Source organism: Paramormyrops kingsleyae, chromosome 16, assembly GCF_048594095.1.
Source record: "Paramormyrops kingsleyae isolate MSU_618 chromosome 16, PKINGS_0.4, whole genome shotgun sequence".
NCBI classification, from domain to species: Eukaryota; Metazoa; Chordata; class Actinopteri; order Osteoglossiformes; family Mormyridae; genus Paramormyrops; species Paramormyrops kingsleyae.
Window position 1 is genome coordinate 20,787,555 of NC_132812.1, and position 8,504 is coordinate 20,796,058.

The following is an 8,504-nucleotide window of genomic DNA, read 5'->3' on the forward strand; positions in this document are numbered from 1 at the left end:
TGCTCCTTCCTTTTAAAGAGGCAGCAGCCAAAGGAATATTTTCCTCCTCTGAGTCTTGGCTTTGAGCCGCTTTGATCTCGCAGTCTGACAAAAAGGCGTTTTCCTCAGATACTGTGGATATAAACGTAAGACTGATATGATGACTGCGTGTGGCTGCCTGTCGAGGAACAACTTCTGCAGCGACACGCCCAGCCTCCCCGGCACGCTGGGGCCAGCTCATGGCCTAGTGTAGCAGAACCAGCAGCTGGAGGTGTGGGGAGCAGGGTTGGGATTTGCATCACTGATAGAAAGAAATGGGGGGGTGGAATGCAGCCCATACCAGAGGCACGAGTTCAGTGCCCACTCATCAAGAGAGAATTACTCAGGGACAGACTCCCAGACAACAGGGGGACCCATCAACAACCTCTTATTCCCACCCCCTGTAATCGCGCGTTATTTTAAGATCTAGCAAAGGACCTACAAAAGGCTGGAGGAGTGAGGGGGGGTAGCAACGGTGATGTCAGGTTAGAAGTAGATGGGATCTGGCGAATGGGTGTGATTCCACCTGATTGGGACTTCCTGAGAGCCCCTCTCAGGAGCAACCCTCTGGATACCCACCCAGCCAAGGGGGTGAGGGGGCCCAGGCCTGTCTCACCCTGTGCCCGCTTGTGAAGCCCTGTGCCCGCTGGTGAAGCCTGAGCTGTACCTGACGGCCACTTGCCATTCAGAAAAACTGACTTGAATCTTCACTTAGCCATCTTGCATTATGATCCTGGCTGCCAATGGCAGTTGGGACAAGCATTCTGAGGGTCTGCTGCAGCATCCACTGCTTACCCATAAGCCCCTGCACATACAGCACGCCTGGCCTATGTGTGTCTGCAGGAAACCCTAACAAAGGCTGACCGGCCTCTTCCTGTTTTCACATTTCTCTCGAAGCCGCAGCAGGGTCTCTGTCTCCAGCCCCCTGAAATAAACTGCATGCAGCCGGCTTGTTATCCGTCGCAGGCTCTCTCAGGCGGAGCCTGTTCAGCAGACGAGGGCCGTCTAATGGCCGCCCGCTCGGTGGAATGCGTGTGAGCGTGTTTCAGCAAAACAGACATTTTGTTGTTGTCTGAGGAACAAAAAGAAGATTTGTCTGTAGAAACAAATATCTAGCTAAAAATATGCCCATGGAGCTTCGTCATGGGTTCAGGCTGGGGGGGGGGGGGCGGGCAGTGACTCCCTCTGCTAACCCCGGACACTTTTCTTAATGACTGTACTACACACTTTGAAGCTGCTGACAGTCCAGATCTGCAGGCGCGGTTCCAGCCCTGATGTAGGCACCTTACACTGCTCCATTTGCTACGCGTCCCAGAGCTGTCCTGACCCCTCCCCCCCCCCCCCCCCCCAAATATGCACATTCGTTTTTTTAAATCGGATTCCACATTTCATCATATTTCATGAGCTTGCAGTCATCATGCTGGTTCCTGGCTGCCTTCTCTCTCCATGTAATCATTTTTTTGTTGCATCATTCCTGAATGTGTCCCACCCGGACCCCCTGTCCTGATCTAGCTCATCAGAAACTCTGGTTCCCATAAACCATCAGTGCTGCAAGAATATGGACAGCCTGAAGGTGACTCACACACTGGGAAAGCCAGCGTAGAACTGCTAATTGCATTACTCGTTAAAACAAAAAAATTGGATATTTCACGAAGGAGGATTTCTTGCTTAGCCGGATAGCTTGTTGGATTTAAGGTAATCTGAGTTAAGTGTAGGTGAATGAAGATGAAGTCCATTTAGCCCAGACTACCTTAAATTTGACAAATTGTCCGGCTAAGCAGGAAATCCAGCTTGGTGATACAGGCCCCTGCTCCAGTAAGCTTGACAGGAAATGAGTTTAATTAGCCTTTATTAAAAATGCCATAGCAGCACAGTGAAGACATCCCATCATCAGAATGCCTGCCAGCGCTCCTCTGTGACACCCTGTGTAGCTCCTACTCCGATGCTAACCTGCATGTGTCACCCACCCTCCATCCAGCGGACGCTCAGCCTGACCACACTCACCCCTGCGCCACCCTTTGACTGCTCTCTGCTTGGAATGAACTATTTGCCACAAAAACTGTAATTAGCAAAACCAAAATGTGCCTCACTCTGCCCCTGGCCTGTCACCCTGTCACTCTAACACGTCACCCTGGCTCATCTCCCTGTCACCAAGACCAGTCACTCAGCCCTGTCACCCAGACCTGTAATCCTGGCCCGTCACCCTAATGCAGGGCTCTTCAAATCTGGACCTCGATTCCAAATCCAGGCCTTGTTTTCAGTTCTCCCAGGTAGTTAGTTTAATAATTTCTGATTCTGATTGGTCAGAGGCTTCACACCTGGCTCACAGGTGAAGGAAGGCTGGAAAACCAGCAGTGCTCGGGCCTCGAATAACAGGGCCCTAATGCATCACCCTGTCTCCCAGATCTGTAACCCTGGGCTGTCACCCTAAGGCGTCACCTGGGCTGTCACCCTAACTCGTCACCTGGGCTGTCACCCTAACTCGTCACCTGGCCTGTCACCCTAACGCGTCACCTGGGCTGTCACCCTGGGCTGTCACCCTAACGCGTCACCCTGGGCTGTCACCCTAACGCGTCACCCTGGGCTGTCACCCTAACGCGTCACCCTGGGCTGTCACCCTAACGCGTCACCCTGGGCTGTCACCCTAACGCGTCACCTGGGTTGTCACCCTGGGCTGTCACCCTAACGCGTCACCCTGGGCTGTCACCCTGGGCTGTCACCCTAATGGGTCACCCTGGGCTGTCACCCTAACACGTCACCCTGGGCTGTCACCCTAACGCATCACCCTGGGCTGTCCAGTTCCCTTTAGCATCATTCTCCTCCATGACACATTCCCTCCAGTGGAGATCATTCTCAGATCAGTGGGGTGTTCTCGCCAAGTCCACCACTTCGGCATTCCCGCAGTTCTGTGGAAAGGTCAGGATGGGCCAGCGGGGGGGGGGGGGGGGGGGCTTCGGTCGACGCCTTTCCGGGGGTGTCAGCGGTCTCAGAATGCAGCTGGGGTTCCTGCCAGAGGCACATGCGGCCACAAAACCTTAAGAAAGCACCGGAAAGAGAAAAGGCTTTATGTAAGGCGACTGTTACGAGGCGCGTGTGCCCCGCTGTGCCAGCAGGCAGTGAGGAGAGGAGGGGTGGGTCGGGGAGGGGAGGGGAGGGATAAAAGGAGACGCACTCGCAGGGGCAGCTGGGCTGAGCAACTCCAGATTTCCCGGCTTTTGACAACAGTATCTGTTACACATCTTAGTGATGCTGCCTTTTGAAGTGTATTGTTTGGGTGACAGAGCTTGGGTGTATGTGTTTCTCTAGCCTGAATGCTAATGTTCCCTATGTATCTTTAATAGGTGTACTGGACTTTTAATGTTAATTCCTGCTGGGTATAGAGACAATGCTGATAGCCATAGGCCGTTTCGGTGAGGGCATTATGGGAAATCATAGACTAGAAGGAGAACAGCTTCCAGACCAGGCAAAGAGAGACTCCGGGGTCCCTGTCCAGCAGATGTGAGGGGGGGGGGGGGGATATGTCACGGCCCAAATGAGCAACATTTCAGCCATCCGTCACGTCTTTATTTTGGTGAAAAATGCAGTGGAAAGAAGAGCAGAGGTTATGGGAGGAGCAGATGGAGCAGAGGTTATGGGAGGAGCAGAGGGAGCAGAGGTTATGGGAGGGGCTGGAATCGGAGCAGAGAGCAGAGACACAGCTGGACTGGAGTGAGTGTCTCCAAGCAGCTGAGCCCCTCCCCCGAACCGACTGCAGGGCCACGTCTGCACCGCTCGCTGAAACAGGCCCTTGCAAGCACCTCGCCACTAGCGGGAGGCTAACTGGGGCTCGTTATGCTCTCGGCTGCATCTGTGACACGGTTTTTTTTTTTTTTTATACTGTAAGCCCAGCGCTGAGCACCTCAGTAGTGCAGGTAAGTCATCTTTCACTAGTGTGCCGGTGATTCTCACAACAGGAACATCTTAGCAACACACATTGAGAGCTCAAAATCCCAGGGCGGCGTTTTGCCCTGATGGTAAATGCAGCTTTTCTGAGAGACCTTAGCTTAATCCCCCCGCCTCCAAACTCCTTGCCCACCCCCATCCCCCCAAACTCTGGGATGGTTCGGCTGGAGATCACACAGGAACCATAAAACACACTTTGGCAAACTCGACACATTCGCCGGCCTGATCACACTGCTGAGGAATGCTGTGTGCGCGTTTCTTCTCTCTCCAGTGGCTGGCTGAGCGATTCCAGACACCCAGCTGCTGGGGAGCCCAAACAACCCCCCCCCCCTCCCCGCTTTGACATACCTCCCAAGCCCATATTCCAAGGCAGGGTGCACATTTCATTTCTTATAAAAGTATAGCTCCCTGAAATGCAGCATTCCTAACAGCTTCCCCCCCCCTCCCAGTTACACATCACAAACACACATGGAACTTAAACATTTCCCTGTCTTTGTGTTTTAACTGACTAAAATCTGCCCCCTCATTCAGCCGACAGACACACGGATTTTCGTAACGTGAGAATTCTGGAATTTCTGCTTCATTTCCTCCAGTTCACACACCCATTCCTGCCCTTTCAGTCAGACTCTCCTGCCTTCCTCTTATGGAGGGGTCAGCACCCCATCATCGAGGACGCATCATCAAAGCCAGGCAGAACTCTATAATGTTCAGGTTTTTGTGGAATCAGCAGTTTGGTTCTGATCAAAGGTCATATCAGAGTTTCTGCTGAGACCCAGAGCAGAGACCCAGGCAGCCCAGAGATTTCCCCTTATCAGCTGATGAAATATGTCTGAATCCCAACTCTGCTTCGCGGCTGCTTCTCACTTCGCTTCTGCTCATGCTGTGGTGCCCTCTAGTGGCTCAGTGCAATGCTGCAAGATTTCTCACGTAAGTCACATACTGTGTTAGCCGCTCCGGCTGAGCTCCTCAATGTCCAAGCCAAACTTGCCAAATTAGCTGTCAATATAAGCACAACAGCCATTTCACAAATCTCAACAAATACATTCAGTATCAGGAGAGAGCAAGTGAAGTGGTCCAGATGCAGACAAAGATTGCCTCATCTTTAAATCAAGCATAGTTAGTATAAAAATACTATATGAACCTCTCAGACATAATCCTGATTGCTTGATCACCTGAGTAATTATTATTAAATAACTGATGAAATTCAGGCAAGATGTTTCTGTAAGTTGTGGCGTTATGAACATTTGTATCCAAACTGTTCTCAAGAGATTAAATTTACACAACGTCATAACATAATTGCAGGACACAATTATCAATATGTGTTAAAATTCCTTTAGAAGGAATATGTAAATTTGCCATGCATGTATGCTGAAGTAGACTTTTGGCTGTTGGTGTAGCTGTGGGTCCGTGAGATCGAGAGAGACAGCGCCCTCTAATGGACTGGAGTTCCCTGTCTTTTCTCCAGTTTTCTCCAGTCTGACTCCAATGCACCTCTTAAATGCAAAAGTGGCTTCTGAAAATGGTTCAAGGCAAAAACCACATCTATCCTTAGAAGCATATACTTCTTAGTTTTGGGCCAGCTGACTGGCTGAACGCCTGGAGAGGATGTGGAATGAGTTGAGGAACAGTTTTCTTGGCGCTTGTGTATGTAGATCAGTGGTCTGTGGGGAGAGAGCATGTAGGTGCTCCCAGCACCAACTCCATCACGCTCATCCCTGTGCATCCTATCTATTATTCATCTGTCATCTATTACTGTGGCTTCCTCTGCATACCAAATGACATTTTCCCATTTCTTGTCATCGCTTTGCCTCCCATCTCATACACCGACAGTCTGGACAGTAGTGAAATCTCAGTGGCTGGACTCGACCAGCCGCAAATTAATTCACAATGTTGTTCTGCCTTGTCTTTGCTATTAGTTCAAGATTAATACTTTTGTTAAATTTGGTATTTTGGTTTTCATAGTTTAGGCTCAGTGTTTCAGGTGTTAAATCTGCCTGAATTCTTTTCATTGCTCTGGATGTATGTGCAGCTGTTTCGTGCCACTTCCCCAGTGGCCTCTGGGGCTGTTCCCCATACCCCACTGCAGTGCTGCAGCACCCCCTGTGAGCAGGGTGAGTAAGTACAGGGAGAGGCAAAAGCAGACTTTCCCAAACCCACTTCTCTAGTACCATGCAGCCTGGGCCATAGGAACTGAAGTTATCTACATGTTCTGTGTGCAAGAAATGAAATATTTTCAAGAATTTTGTGCATAATTTGGAAATACAGCCCAATTGCAATCTGCAATGTAAGAAGGTTCTCTGTAAGAATGTCGGATTCATGCTGAAATTGTGTTTATAAAAATAACGAAAGCGGACCACCATCCTGATCCCCATTCTGCTCACGCATCCTTCTTCCATTACTGTGATGAAATTACCCCATTTTTCCAACATCATAACTTTTTCTACTGTTACTGAAATTAATGAAAAAACATAAATTTGTGAAGAATGCATGTTTACAAAATACACCATGAATTTGCTTTTATTAAAACTATCCATATTACAAATGTTACACTTGCCTTGTACAATTTGTGTTTTTAGTACCAAATCAGATTTTTTTTTATAGTGTTCTCAGTAAATAAAAATATATGCGTCACTTTTTTGCCAGTCTGTTCAAAATTCCACAGCATCGTTTGACTGCCAATCAGCAGTATCATTACAGTGCAGAGAGGAAAACTGAATAACCAACAATAAGTGATTATAATGCCGCAAACTGCTTCATCATTGCATCAATCAATCGTCCATGAACTGTTTTATTTGGAATCCCTGTCTCTCGAAATTAATGTATTCTACAGTTTATAGTTACTGAAATATACACATAATTCTTCCCAGTATAATCCTGCCTTCATATCCGTATCACTGACGCATTACTGTGTCAGGTCCAGTGACTCTTCTGCTCCAGTAATAATACAGCTTTGCTGACGGCCACCTCCAGCAGAACCATCTACAGCAGTAGTATTCCAACTTTTTTTGACAGCCCCCCCCCCCAGGGCTCATATTTGTCCAGATCACCCCCCCCCCCCCCCCCCAACATACACACACCAAAACACACCAACAAAAAGCTATTCCAGAAATGCGTCGTCATTTTTTCTGCTTAGCTGTTGCTTTGCCGTCGCATGTGTGCCGTCGCATGTGTGCCGTCGCATGTTCTTGTAACGCCACTGCCAGCTGGATCTGTCTCCATGGCTCCTCCAAGTACGTCGGCGTCAACTGAGCAGCCGTCCACACCGTGACTTTTATTATCTTAGGCTACTTGTCATAACATTTTAATGTATCCAATATGTGGTGCCTGTCTATTTCACACAAGTTAATCATTTTAATTTGTTAGCATCATAAAGTCTGTACAAACAATGTCTTCACATCATTTTTAATATTGCTCAAGGTTGCTATTTTGAAATAGATCTGTCCCCACCTCAAGCACCCCCCCGCCCCCCCACACAGACACATACACAGTTTTATTCTTTCCCCTCACCTGCACCCCCCCCCCCCCCCCCTCCCCCGCCTGCCCGCACTTCCTTCACTCCCCAGTTTAAATTCCTCTGATACGAAGGCTGGCAACACAATGTGGCACAATTATCCCAAAGTAAAACTGTGGTGATGGTAATGAAATTGCTCATGTATGCATATATATTCTTACAGGCCTATCTGCTATATTAATTATAAGCCCTATTGTTCTGTTAAATTATGTTCTCACTCCAGCACCAACTGGTAACAGTGTAGCCTGGGCTGTACAGGGCAGCCGAACCCTCTCTATATACAGGAGAAACACGCCACTATATGTATGCACACCGCTCTCAAAAATGGAAAAGATGTAAGCAAAGTTTTTCCAATCATTTCAGAAGAGCTCTAAATTATTTTCTTTTTCAGAATAAAAATGTTTGGATAATTTGCTCTGAATAATGCACAATCAATATGTTTGGGGAACATTGCCCAATGAGTACTTTAATAAAGATATGTGTCTTAATAAAGATATGCAAACCATGTATTAAAATTCCCATACAAAAATCTGGAAAACCAGCTGTCGCTCGCTTACAGTCACTGGTAGTGAAAGGAGCTGGTGCAATTATTAATAATCATTAATAATCCCTAAATATATCTTCAGGCAAGAATACCAGGCAGGTATTCCCAAAAGTGGGTTCAGGTGTAAGCCTCAACTCCGACACCACAGTGAAATTAGCTCTATATTTTGTTTTTCAGCTGTAAAATCTTTCAATAAAAGCAATTCCAGAATTCTTTGTACTACATATATTGATTTATTATTAGTAGTAGGCCTAGTAGTAGGTCTTGAGCATCAAAGCATTAGGTTTTGTTCTTCATCTGTGATGGGTTGGCACCCCACCCTGGGTTGTTCCCTGCCTTCCGCCCGTAGCCTCCGGGATAGGCTCCGGACCTCTGCAACCCTGAATAGGACAAGCAGTTACAGAAGACTGATGGATGGAGCTATTTTTCATGCAACATCAGAAAACTATACGTCAGGGCTATTCAACTCAGGCCCTCGATTCCAAATCC